Source organism: Anolis carolinensis, chromosome 4 (assembly GCF_035594765.1).
Source record: "Anolis carolinensis isolate JA03-04 chromosome 4, rAnoCar3.1.pri, whole genome shotgun sequence".
Taxonomy (NCBI): domain Eukaryota; kingdom Metazoa; phylum Chordata; class Lepidosauria; order Squamata; family Dactyloidae; genus Anolis; species Anolis carolinensis.
This window is the reverse complement of record NC_085844.1, coordinates 180,996,809-181,011,220: the sequence shown is the minus strand read 5'-3', so window position 1 is coordinate 181,011,220 and position 14,412 is coordinate 180,996,809. Positions and strand designations below refer to the sequence as shown.

The following is a 14,412-nucleotide window of genomic DNA, read 5'->3' as shown; positions in this document are numbered from 1 at the left end:
AAGCGGGGAGATTCACCATGGATTGTGGCAAATCTGGTGAGGGGTGGGGGAAGCCCGCCCCGTGTCCTGCATTGCCCCCCCCCCATTCTTCTCTATGCAACATGGAAAGCTCCCTGGGTTGCCGGTGCTACCTGTTGAGACAGTTCAGATTGACTTCACTTTAAATAAAGATACCTGCTGGAAGCAGATTGACATTGTGTGATGGGATCTGGCAGGCTCCATGCCTGAAGAGAGCTGTGACCTCACAGCAATCCACTGAGGTCAAACTGTCCCAGGACAGGCAATTTTGCCCATGTGGTGAAGTTGTAAGTCAAGTTGGAGACATCTTAAGAAGTAGATTGTGGTCAGAACAGAGATAAAGGAAAAGCCTCAGCAAGAAAGCACCTGGTCAAACATAAAACATAAGTTGAGAGTCACAACCCCACCCCCCTATGTTTACGTAGACAATTTTGGAAGAGATGGTGTGTGAGCCTAAGAAGGAAGTTTCCTTTCTCAACCCAGATCACTTAAGGGAGAACAGAGGGTTTCACTGACTGCCCACCTAATAACAAATAAAGCAGAGTCTCATTATCTCCTTATTCTGTGTTATTGAATCTCATCAGTGAATATGCATACACAACAACACACATTGCTAGTTCATTATCATCCTAGTTAGCTGGCTGAGCCTATAGAAGAGCAGTGACAAAACAAAAGAAGCATGAATGAAGTATTTAGCTTGAAAAGTCAGTAAGTGTTTGAGCTCTTTTTAAAAATGGTTTTGTCTTAAAAAAGAACCCCAGCAATCTTTACAGGTGTCTGTTACTAACCTCCTAAAGTCATGAGTCTGAAACTGGCCTGAGTTAATCTTCTTTGGGTTTATCATTAACCCCATCTTTGGCAGATATTTGGTAGCAGAGATAAAATAAAGTTAGAAATTCAGGGTCCAGTTTAAAAATATTGGTTCTGGTTATATCTGATTCCATTTTTCATGTGAAATCTTTGGAAGTATGAAGCATAATGATATGTAGATGTACTTTTTCATTGAGACACCATTTTTGTTGACTATGCTATCAGTTTTAATTGGATATGTATGTACTAAAATGTTCTTGCAAGAAGCCATGAAAATAAGGCTATGCTATTTGTCATTTATCAGTTCCTTTCTTTCTGGAAGAGCCTTCTATTAAAGTCCAGAAGATAATGTTTAAACTAATATTAATTGATTCCATTCCTAGAGTTCATTGTTGGGGCAAGTAAAATGACTTGCTGATCCTACCAGCACTATATAGTATTATGACAGTTTAGGACACCTGGGTTCTCTTCTACATAGTATCTATATAAGGAAGCATAAAAAGAAAAATAAATAGTTAAAATAATGCAATTAAATTGTGGGACAATGCAACAGACAGATTTTTGTTTTCTGAGAAATCAACAAAGAAACCTGGAGCTCATCATGAAAATTAATTTACCCACCTCTCAGTTTGGCCCCAAAATCACCAAAATAATCAATCCCGAAAATGTGGTCTGCGGTCTTTTACATGTCTAGAATTGGTATGTGGAATAAGATTCTCATTCCACAAACTAAGTCCCTGATGGACATTCTTGTAGCTTTGTATTGACATTTCAAATCAGGAACTGAAGAAAATTTCATTTGGCCTGAATTATAAAAGCAAATCTACTCAAACTAGTTTGTGATCATAATAGGAGATATTTTTCCAGGTTTGTGACAGAGCTTTTGTGTATTCTAAGATTAGTACAAAAAATGTATAAGTGAGAATACTATATATTGGACATGGACAGAAAAGGTAAAGAAGTAGTTGTATACAAAAATAAGCAAAAGGTGTGTATTGGGACAGATTTCATACAAATTCAAGAGGCAAACTGTAGGGGTGTGCAATTCAGCTAAACCTCGTTCTGTTTTCAGTATCCACATTTTGGTGGACCACCAGAAGGATTTTTCAGGAGCCTCCCGAATTCGATAGGTGGAAAAAAAAATCAGTTTTTCAATTCGACAACCAAAAGATTGAGGCAGATCTGACCCATTGGCAGCAATGGGGAACTTACAAGGCTCCCCTTTCTTCTTGGACCTCTTCACATGTGCCGCCAGTGGTGCCCACCTCGTGCCCCGAGCCATCCAAGCTTCCCCTTTATCCCCCTCATCACACAGAGGAAAGCCTAAGGCTCAGGCCATTTCCACACATGACTTTAACCCGTGTATGCAGTTTTGAATTAAAGAAACCTGATTGGGTGCAGGTTAAAGTCCACACACCTCCCCCCAAAACCCGTGCTTTCCTGGAGTTGTGTATCTAGATGCCCTCCTGGACCTTCCAGCAAGGCATCCAAACACCAACAGCCCCCCCCCCCCAAAAAAAAGGCTTCAAAATTAAAAATTACTCACCCTACTGCCATTACTATGCTGCTGGAGCTCTCCTGGCACATAGAAATGACATGCCCGGCCTGCTTCTGGGTCTCTCTGGGAGGCATGGCCTAACGCCCACCCTGCAACCCCGGCCTCACGTTTTGGGGGAGGGGGGCAAAATTCAGGAGGGGTGCCAAAATTCCAGTTGCCTACTCCCGAAAATTACCTCGGGACGGCTCTGGCTGTTACGGCTGGCAGAAAGGGCCAAACCAGCAGGAGCCAATTTGTAAAAAACAAAACATTCACAACCCTAGCAAACTGCATACAAACATAAATGGAAACTTGTAATTTTTAAGAAAATCACACCAAGGCTTGAAAGCCTTGAACACAGTTATGATTTAATATATGCAAAATTGACATGGTCATAAATGGACTGATTTCCATGTATTCTGAAATAAACCCAAATGAGCTTAAATTCCTGGCTTCTCTTATGTGAATATAACATTTTCTGTCTTGATTTCTGTGCCTGTTCTTTTCTTTTCATTTCACATATTGCTGAGGTATGTTTGCATACATTTTTTCAACAATGAGTGTATGTTTGTATATGTGTGCCTGTTGAATTATGGTGAGCCCATGAATTTCATAGGGTTTTCTTAAAGGTAAAGGTTTTCCCCTGATGTTAAGTCCAGTCGTGACCGACTCTGGGGGTTGGTGCTCATCTCAATTTCTAAGCCAAAGAGCCGGCGTTGTCCGTAGACACCTCCAAGGTCATGTGGCTAGCATGACTGCATGGCGCACCATTACCTTCCCACCGGAGTGGTACCTATTGATCTACTCACATTTGCATGTTTTCAAACTGCTAGGTTGGCAGAAGCTGGCGCTAACAGCGGGCGCTCATTCCGCTCCCAGGATTTGAACCTTGGACCTTTCGGTCTGCAAGTTCAGCAGCTCAGCGCTTTAACACACTGCACCACCACCAGGGTTTTCTTAGGCGAGGAGTATTCATAGTTTTTTCAGTTACTTCTTCTGAAATATAGCCTATTGCATCTCATATTCATTGACAGTCTCCCATCCAAGTACTAAATAGGCTGACACTGCTTAGCTGCCAGGACCAAACAGTATCTGGTACAATACACACTCACAGCTGTTTGGATATTTTTCCATATAATTCAAAATGGAAAAAGGAAAAATGTGATGTTCATTGTTTTCTTTCAATGACAGAAGATCAAAAGATGTGCATGTCCTTTTTTCAAAGTTTTGCAAAAAGTAAATTGGAATAGTTTACTTAAAAAAAACCCTCTGGTCAATGTGAATTTTTTTTCAACTCTAGTAGCAGATAAATATTCATAATACTATAACTTATCAGTCCATATTTCTCTATTTCTCTAAATGTTTGGGATTCAGCTTGTTCAATGCCATTTACTGAAGGCAAAGCACGTTTATCTTTGAAATATGTTATGATTCATAACTAGTCATTCGCTAGTATAAAATCCCATCCACTCCACAATTTTAATAGGGACAATGGAAGGACTGAGTCCTTTCCAGCCACTTTATTCCCATATCTGAAACCAAAATGTTGCTTGGTTGAACCTATCAATGAATCCCCCTGAGAGACCTGGACCATTAAAAATTATCTCAGAATGAGAGATCATTATAAACAGCACTAAAAAGTACTGCGTTGGATGTCCTTGGTGTAATAAAAATTCACATTTTCAATCAAGAGAAAATAGAGAGGTTGCCAGCAAATACTTCAACTTATCAAAATGTAAAGTGTAATATAAATATTCATACCTGCCTCTCTTTCAAAACAGATGAAAAGAACATTCTTGAATATTGCATTGTGGCACAAGGCCAAAACAGGCACTTGTTGTTACTATGGGAATGAGCAAAAACAGCTCTGGAAAAAAAAGCATCCTGCTATAAATATGGATGGATTATTTTTTATGATTAGTAGACCCTGCAGAAACCAATTTGCAAAGCCTAAGTGATCTAATTGAGGGCGGTCATTGTGATGGAAAACCAAAATATACTAGACTTCCATTTTCGTATTAAAATGCCATGCCTTAGTTTAACATTGCCAAGTGGTTATTTTAGTCCTTTTTGAAAAAACAAAAGCTTGTTCAGGATAGGGTTACTCTGTTGACCAGTATATTATTGAACCTGCATGTCTCTGGGAAATGGGACCACCCGATCTCAATAGGGTTTTTTGCTACTTTCTGGAAACATTTCCCAATTAAAGCAGAAGAGGTTTGTTCTGTAGTTCTCACCTTTTGTGGCTGTGGCACTGAATACTCTCAGAAAGAGAGGGATGCTCCCTCCCCCTTCCCATTGAAGTCTGGTGTAATTTTCCTTTGAAAGGGCTCTCATGATAAGCACAGAGAGGAAGGGAGGGGTCATCAGATGGGATGGGATGCAGTAAGCTTGTGATTACATGCACAGTCCTTCTCTGCCACAAAACGGGCCCCAAACTCTCGTCTTTATGATCATACAATTGGTCAGCACAATGGATTAGGGAGAAAGCTAGAGAAACACAGAGAAAGGGGTATATATCTTAGTTAGTTGATTGTCCTTCTTGGTATGTTTCGAGTGCTGAAATGTACAAGTGGCTGAGAACAGGGGACCCTGAACATCAGGATGAAAAGCAGTGAATGAGGGTGGCGTGGATGCTCGTAATTGATCAAGCGTACCTATAGAATGCATCTTTGTGACCCAATGTATAAGATAATATATAGCAGCTGTGTTATAAACCAGCTAAAAGGAACTGGATGTGCAAAGCATGGTTATGTTATCAATGGATTTTGTTGTGGGAACACCAAAAGTTTAAGAGCCAAAATCAAGCTTCGCCATGGCAAGATGCTTTTCATAATAGTTGTCTTATCTGTAACTGAGCATATTTTCAGTTCCTGTTTACTTCTGTTACATTCAAAGAGTTTCCTGAACCAGACTATGGCCTACAGTAGATGTAGGTAGATTCCTTTAGAACTATTTCAGTGTCTAGACAATTAAAAACAGAAGACATGGACATTCTTTGTCCAACCTATTCTTCAAGAGGCCAGGAAAGGTCATGGGGGACTTGAAGATTATTTCCTTGTACAGAGAGGACAGGATTCTATTCTTAGAGAGTAATTATCTTAATAGAAAAAAAACTATAATGGGGAAAGATCAATGCTTTGGTGCTTTCTCTTTCTTTCTTTCTTTCTTTCTTTCTTTCTTTCTTTCTTTCTTTCTTTCTTTCTTTCTTTCTTTTTAACATGAAAAGTGCCATGGTTCACACCAGACCTAAAGTTGTGCAGTCTCACCAGAGAACTATCCTAAATCCCTCTGCTATTTAAGCAGAAGTAGTCTTCCTGCACATTTTTCAGAAAACTGCTTTCTTTAGCTGCTATAAACAAAAACAATCTACACTAAGAGGAAACATGGAAAATGTGGGTTCCATAGTATAAGAAGTACTTTAAAAGTGTCCTGAGGGAGGGTGTGTGTGTCAGTGGTTTGCAATAGCAAGTAGGTTTTCAGTAATGTTTCTGCTATTCCAGCTATAAAAGTGAGTTAAGTAGAAGAAACATCTATTTCACTTGTTGTAAAAAGGATACATTGTTTCTATACTTAAATAAAAGTATATAGGATGGCGCAAAAGACATTTGCTACAGCCTTGAGGATGTTGTGCAGTGGGAGGTGTCGATGCAAAGCATTACAATTTTTCTTAGTATGCTCTAACAAAATGCTCTGACACTTATTAGTGAGCTTTGAGTTTGATTTGTGTCTTTCAATGAGCTTTGAATAACACATCTACCACATTCCCCATTATATTCTTCTGACATAAATGTTATGGTAATATGGATGGACACATTTCTCTGTCACCTATTTAGCTACGAGTATGTACTTATGTAACTATGTACCGTCTCCTAGCCCAACACTTTCAGTTCCCACTTACTGGGCTGCAGATGCTGCAAACAACAGAAGTCTAGTCCTCTGTTGATCACGAAGCAAATGACTGACATTCCTCCAATGATCAATTTCCAGTGTGACAGTCAGAAGCAGGTACCTTGTTGCAATTCCATTTCACACAGAGATTACTCAGGGAAGGATGACAGAAATGCCAGCAGGATTAGAGACTGGAAAGCACGTACTATAAATCTGCAGAAAAAGGAAAATGGTCTCTACATGCTCAGTGAATAGGGCAATTCACAAGGCATTGAGTAGCGGTATGGGACCATACTCACACCACCAGGACATAACTTATCTTGATAAAGATTTCTTCAGGGTGGATGGTATCCATCTCTAGGAAACGGTCAATCACCAATTCCTCTGTGACCTGCAAAGGGGAATATATGCCTTTTGGTGGGGAATGGGGCAAAACAGATGCTTGCCCCTAATTTATAGCTGTAAACATTTGGTGTACACCTAAAAAACCCCTTTGGATGTGGGCCAGGAATGGAAACCCTCACCTGTTGTCTAAATAGCCAAGGTGAGGGTGAACAGAAATGGCCTGAGAGTGGAGAGAGAGTTCTGGCATTAATAAATCCTACTGAGTTGGGACATAATTCTCCTTCCGTTTCCCTGATCAGTCACCTGGGAAATAGTACAGTGTATAGCATCTGGGAACCAAGGCGTCCCACCCAAGTTAGCTGAGGAGTAGGTCTTGGATGGCCACTGCCTCAGCTTACTCCACACCAAGCTCATACCCTTTAGAAATGTTTGCAGTTCATAGAAGGCTAAATAGGTAACATAAATAAAAGTTGCCCATATTCAATCCCATATTGCTGTGTGGTCTTGTTATTCCAGTGGTTGGGGGAGGGGGAGTGCAAAACTGTGACCAGATCATCCTGTTCCAGGAATGGTGAATCAACCATCTCTCGTCATAAGCATTAATCACCATTGAAGCTGACTGGCCTTCCAGTGACAAAAAAGTATCTGCTTTGTCAGGAGAAGCATTATACCACCACATAATGGTACAAACAATCCACATGATTTTTTAACCTGAGAAGCACCTGTCTACAAAGTCTCCATGTTAGGTGTAGGCCAGTGGTTCCCAACCTTTTTTGACCAGGGTCCACTTGAACAGGGATCATTTTGACCAGGGACCACTCTCCAATAATAGTACCAAAACGGTTATGAATCAGTTTTTGGTCAACTTTAGATTCAGTTTGGTTATTTGGGGTGCTGATTCAGAAAATTGCATTGGAGAGACCACATCAGTTCTAGTTTCTTATATAAAACATATGCTATCCTGTCATGGAACCAAGTCCCAGGGCTGAATTTCCCTGAATACAGGGTGTTATCAATGAAGTAACTTTCCAGTTGGCATTGCCAAAAAGTTTAGGGAAAATACACCCAGTATTCCATCGCAGCTTACTGAAAAAGTATATGGGGACTTTGGACAAAATGGACACATAGAGTTATTGTTTGATTTATTTCAGGATTGTGATGAAAGAAAAACCGAAGAGGAGGACGAAGAAAAAGAGGGCGCCATGTCATGGAACCAAGTCCCAGGGCTGAATTTCCAAGCCCTGGACTTGGAGTCATAACATAAATAACCCTGAAAGCACCTGGTGGGAGAAGATAGAATGAGCCTGGGAACTCAGGGTTGAAAGTATAAACAATTATAATTGGTATAGTGTGTGGGAATAGTAGAAATGTGATACAAAGGGTGGGGTTTGATGATGATATTTGCGTGTGGTGTTACGTTGCATCAGAGGTGATAAAAATGAGTGTATGTAAACATTAGGTCATTCTCGACTTTTCCAAAGTCATGTATTCTTCAATAAAGATTGGATTTGAGAGCAGCTATCTCTGATCTGCGTTCAGACTGGTCCTTTGAAGTGAGCCTGACACTATCCAGTAGTCACCATCTGCCACATTTAATAATCTAGAGCTGATGTGGTCTATCCAATGCAATTGTCATCTCTGCGGAAAGGAACGGAAAGAAAACAAATAAAATTAATAAATAAAGAGGAAGGAGGTTCATGGACCAGATTTTCGTTCTCGCAGCCCACTGTTGGGCCGTGGTCCACAGGTTGAAACCTCTCAACCTATGTAGGCAGTAGGAGGAAGGTATGAACATTTGTATGCAATGATTATATTTGGTAGCAGAATATAAGCAAGTTGCAATGAATAAATGTACAAACTACCTATAGAAATAAATGGAAACTATTTAATCCTGACTAAAATAAATGTAAATTCCATAGATGAACCTGAATGTGGAACATCCCGTTGAAAAAGAAAAAAAATGGGCAAATTCTGAATAAGAAAATGTGGAACACAGTGAAAATAAACAGAGACAAGCCATATTAAAACCATCATCTGTAAGTATGGAATTCCTGCCAGAGAACCCACAATGCTGGCCAGACATCATCTTAAATAGATTATTCAAACAAATATTAATATAAGTTGCTACGATGGACTATCTTGCTTAACTGCTAAAATTCACTGCATATAATGTGCAAGCTGATGATTAAGAACAAATGTATGTTCACAGAGCAGAATAGAAACCAGAGGAATGTTTCAGGAGACATTGCAAGGGTTAGCCTTTTATTTTTACTTGAATTTGCCCTGTACTCACATGTTCTAAGCTCAGAATACACTTCCTTGGTGGCCTTCCCATATTAAAGTTTAATTAAAATGAAAGAGGAAAGATTTCTTTGTGTGTGTCTATTTTTCCAATTCTCTCACACATAGCCATGGTATGAAGGGAACCTTTACAAAGGCAGCAAAAGGAAACCCTTTTTAGGATTATAGTAATGACAGGAAGTTTGACTATTGAGGAATTTCTCGTGTTTCTTTGTTTTTTTTTTATAAAGTTCCAATGACTCAACTGTTTTAGTAACTAAGCTGCAGTTCTGCTAAAAGCTCTGCACTTATAATATAGTTAACTAGTACTTATTATACTTGCATACTTCTATGTTTGTAATCATAGGTTACACCTGAGATGAATATAACATAATAAGTTGCACTTACCCCTTAAAATCAATCACGTTGTGCCATGTTGCTAGGAACTAGATGAATCCTTTTTTTTCTTTCTTTCACATTCAGACAGATCACTTACGAGTAGAGTTTAGATTTCCAGGAACTTTGAGATTCTGCAAGGGTGGAGGACCTACTGAGATGGCCTGGTCTAGAAGGCCAATGGCTGCTTGACTATTGGATTGGTTGCTTTTCAGATAGTTTGGGGATTCCCATGTCATCTTAGCAGTCATTTCTAGTGAGTCTCGATTTGTTGGAAATAACCGTCTTCAAGCCGTCTCTAGGAATGTTTATCTATGACCCTGTTGCTTACTGTTTGTATTTATGTTTTGGTATGCAGCTTCCTTTACTCTATGGTTCCTGAGAAGTTATAAAAAAGGGGCTGCAGACTACAGACAGATTACTTCAGATCTCAAATCACACTCTTGCTTGCTGTTTTTGTTGTAAGAGATGTCCTGGCCAGATGACACAGAAAATTATCTCAAGCATATCTGAAACTGGACTGATAAGTTGTGTACTTGTGTATGCTGAACACATGAAGGTTCTGAGTAAACCAAATATGTTTTTTTTAATCAAAGTGTACTTCATTTTTGTCTCTTGAGTGCATGATATAAGACAAGTTGTTTTATGGGAGAGGATATATATATTGGGCATGGAAAAACACTTCTGAAAGTCTGCTGTTTTATGCATTGGCAAATCTCTGTTTTCCTAACAGATCAGGTCTACATCTTGGATGAGCATGTAGACCTGGCATGCATTATGGAGACCTGGCTGGATGAGATGGGAGGAGTTAATCTCACCCAGCTCTGCCTGCCGGGTTACTCCGTACAGCACCAGCCGAGATCTGGAGGGAGGGGAGGCGGGGTCGCGGTGGTCTATTGTGATGACCCATGGGCCTTGTAGTCCTGCTCAGGACATTGTAATCCCTGATGAAGATGAAAACTTGGGTTTTTTACCTTCCCAGTCTGAACTGGATTCCTCTCAGCCAGATCTTTCCCAGGCCGATCTGGGAACCTTGCACCTGCAAGAAAGTGGTCTCCCAGAAGTATGTCAAACAACCCCAGAGCCTACTTCTCCCGTGTTCTTGCGCCGGGAGTTTTGTAAACAACAGAGAAGTTTGGAATCAGCTTCGCGCAGGAGTGCGAGGATAGCAGCTAAGAATGTTGCCAATTAAGACTGTTTCTCGTGAGAATCTTTAAGGAGTTTAACATCTGGTCACAGAGTTTAGCTTTCGTTTCTGTTTCCCAGAGAACTGCTTCGGTGAGAAAGTTAGACTCTATATAGGTGTTTTGCCCGCGTAGTAACTTCGCGGAGTCAATTCGTCAGCCTACGGAGCGAGTTGTGTTGGACAGCGCGCTCCGATTCAAGCCTCGCTCCTGCCCAAGCCTTGCCTTGTTATCCAGCCTTCGCCTTGCTTCCCAGCCTTTGTTTATCTGCGGACCTTGCCTTGTTTCCCAGGATCAATCCTTGCCTTGTTTCACGGATTTTACCAAGTTATTCCACGGACCTTGTTCTTGTTCTTAGTTACCTTGTTCCACGTTCAAGCCTTGTTTCAAGTATCAAGTTATTTCCTAGCCACGCTCAAGTTTTATGGACTAAAGGACCTTGTCATCTCCCCTCACTTTGCTTGGCACAGTGAGTGTTTCGGTTATTGGATTACAACTTTGGACCTTAATATTTCTTATTTGACATTGCTTTTTTGGACTAATTCTGACCTTTCCTGAAAGGTCTAATTCTGGACTATTTTCTACACTTGTTTTTATTAACTTTATATATTCCTTCAATAAAGATATTAGATAGATTCTGGCCTCGGTGTATGGTTATTGGTGCTCTGCAGCCTGGGTCGTGACAGTTTGACTCCGCCACCCTAAGCACCAATTAACCTCGGCCAGAATGTCCACCGGAGCCGTACCTGGGCCGAGCGGCCAGCCGATTACCTACACCATCGACAAGGAAGAGGTGGATCGCATCCGCGACAGACTCAACGCCCAGGATGGAGAAATAAAGGGCTTGCGGGAGCGCGGAGTCCGCCTCCCGGCCATGGCGTTGCCCACCAAGTTTACTGGAGAAGCTTCTAAGGTTCATGTTTTCCGTCGCCAATGTCAAGCTTATCTAGAGGCCCGAGATGCCGAGTTTCCCCAAGAAGACATCAAAGTGGCGTGGGTTTACAGTCTTCTAGACGGGCCAGCGGCCAATTGGGCGACGGCACTGTATGATCAAGCCTCTCCACACCTAAGATCAGCGCAACACTTCTTGGACCACCTCAAGGAGACTTGGGGAATCGAGGACAATTTGGAGGCAGCCGGTCACAAACTCCGTCGCCTTTTCCAAGGAGACAGACCTATGTCTCAGTATATAGCCGAGTTCCGAGTGCTGGCCCACAACACCGGCTGGAACGATGTAGCCCTCAGAGGACAATTCCGGGAGGGTCTCAACATTGAAATGCTGGAAGAAATCTCCAAGGTGGACCCTCCCCAGACCCTCGAGGCACTCATTGATCAATGTTTACGGGCTGAAGTCATGATTGCCAACAGGAAACAGTGGGTTCGAGGCCAGGGCAGTAGAGCCGGGGCAAAACCCCCCGCTCCCGCCAGCGTTCAGCCACGACCAGTGTGGAGACCCCCACCGCCAACCCCATACCCCAGAGGAGGCGAGGAGGTGCCGATGCAGTTGGGCAATGTGCGTCCCAGACTAGATGCCGCCGAGAAGGCCCGTCGTCAACGCTTAAACCTCTGCTGGTACTGCGGGAACGGGGGCCACTTCGCCAGAGAGTGCCCAGCCAAAGGGAAACCGGCCGCCCGTCTTGCGGCGGCGTCCTCCACGGAGACGAAGGCGTCTGAGCCGACTGGCACACAGCCGGCGGGGGAAGCCAACGACCGGGTGTAGAGAGGCTCGCCAACCCGGTCAAAAAATCCATCCAAGAGCCGCCAACCGGGGTCCTGTTCCTTCTCGTGGTCACTTTATGGTCAGCAAAAAGGGGACCCGTCATGATCCACGCTATGATAGACTCTGGAGCTACCAACAATTTCATCGATAGAGAGTATGCCGACTCTCTGGGATTACAATATCATGATTTCAAGAATGCCCGTGTGGTGCAAGCCATAGACGGCCGCCCCCTCAAGACGGGTCCCGTAAGTCAGTGGTCGGAACCCACCAGGATGTGGATAAGGGAACATATGGAAGAGATTTCCTTCTTTGTTACCGAGGTTCCCCATTTTCCTGTGATTTTGGGAATTCCATGGCTGACTCTCCACGACCCTAACATCTCCTGGTCCAACAGAGAACTGCAGTTTGCTTCACCGTACTGCCAAAACCATTGCCTCGTAGCCAAGGTATGCCATGCCACAGACACCGAGCCCATCATCACCTTGCCAAAGAAGTACTCCGAGTATTGGGATGTATTCAATGAGAAAGAAGCCGAAAAATTACCCCCACATAGACCTTATGACTGTGCCATTGACTTGGTGGAGGGGGCCCCGATTCCGCGAGGGCATCTCTACTCCCTGACTGAACCAGAGCAAGAAGCTCTCAGGGAATTCCTAGAGACAAACCTTCGCAAGGGATTCATCAGACCCTCTCAATCCCCAGCCGCCTCCCCAGTGATGTTTGTGAAGAAGAAGTCGGGGGAACTACGCTTGGTGGTGGACTACAGAGCATTGAACAATATCACCAAGCGGAACAGCTATCCCCTGCCCTTAATCTCGGATCTACTGGATCGGCTTCGAGGAGCCAAGGTTTACACCAAGCTGGATCTTCGGGGGGCTTACAACTTAGTTCGCATCAGGGAAGGGGACGAGTGGAAGACCGCCTTCCAGACCAAATTCGGATTATTCGAGTCCCGAGTTATGAATTTCGGTTTATGCGGAGCTCCCGCAACGTTCCAGCATTTTGTCAATGACATTTTTCAGGACTATCTAGACAGGTTCTTGATAATTTACCTGGACGATTTTTTGGTGTTTTCTAGATCACAATCAGAACATGAGAACCACGTCAAAATGGTGTTGCAACGATTGCGGGATCATGGACTTTATGCCAAGCTGGAAAAATGCGCCTTTGATCTACAAGAGGTAGATTTCCTTGGTTACCGCATCTCGCCTCTAGGGCTTTCCATGGATCCAGCCAAGGTTTCAGCAGTATTGGAATGGCGGGCGCCAACTAACAAGAAAGAGGTGCAGCGTTTCTTGGGGTTCGCGAACTATTACCGCAAGTTCATTCCAGATTTTGCCCGTTGGTCCGACCCCATCACTAGCTGCATCCGTGGAAAGCAGCCTTTCCGCTGGACTGATCAAGCAGAGAAAGGGTTCCAGCAACTAAAGAAACTATTCACCTCCCAGCCAATTCTACAGCACCCAAATCCTGGAACCCCTTTTGTTGTGCAAGCGGACGCCTCTGATGTGGCAATTGGGGCTGTACTCTTACAACCGGTGGGAGATCACCTCCATCCCTGTGCCTTTTACTCTCGTCAACTAACCACACCAGAGAGAAATTACACCATTTGGGAAAAAGAACTACTGGCCATAAAGGCAGCCTTTGAAACTTGGAGACATTGGCTAGAAGGGGCCAAATTTCCCATTGAAGTCCACACTGATCATCGTAATCTAGAACATCTAAGAACTGCCCGCAAACTAAATCAGAGGCAGCAACGTTGGGCTTTATTCTTTGAACGTTTCAACTTCCAGATCCATTATGTGACCCCAGCCCAAACCAAGCAAGCAGACGCCCTGTCACGTAAACCGGAATACGCTGCAGGACGCAAGGAGACCTTTGAATCCCAACTGCTACAACCCGAGAACTTTGCCACGCTCACGGTGGGGAACACCAAATCCATTCCCATTGGTTCAACTTCCCCTACTCCAGGACCCATCTGTGCTCAAGAAATCCGGGCTAGTCAGCAAGCAGATGCCTGGGCGCAGGACCAACTTCGCCAAGGTCTGCATTTTCCCTTTTCGCTTAAAGATGGACTGCTATGCTATAGAAATCATGTTTATATCCCACCCGGACCGGGCAGGGAGAAAGCGCTTCGTCTGTGTCATGACTGCAAACCAGCAGGGCATTTCGGACTATTTAAAACCATGCATCTGATCCTAAGGGATTTTTGGTGGCCCAAGATCCGCAAA

General features: G+C 43.1%; 1 long non-coding RNA gene across 5 annotated transcripts in view; it reads right to left on the bottom strand.

The window, feature by feature from the left end:
• LOC134298377 (uncharacterized) overlaps positions 1-14,412 on the bottom strand; it is a 165,673-nt gene that overhangs the window by 21,284 nt on the left and 129,977 nt on the right. For all 5 annotated transcript variants that reach the window (XR_010005417.1, XR_010005416.1, XR_010005420.1 and 2 more), the window contains 3 exons: positions 6,267-6,647; positions 4,603-4,855; positions 175-384 (listed from right to left, as the gene is read on the bottom strand). This is a non-coding gene — a long non-coding RNA (uncharacterized LOC134298377). The remainder of the gene's footprint in view (positions 1-174; positions 385-4,602; positions 4,856-6,266; positions 6,648-14,412) is intronic.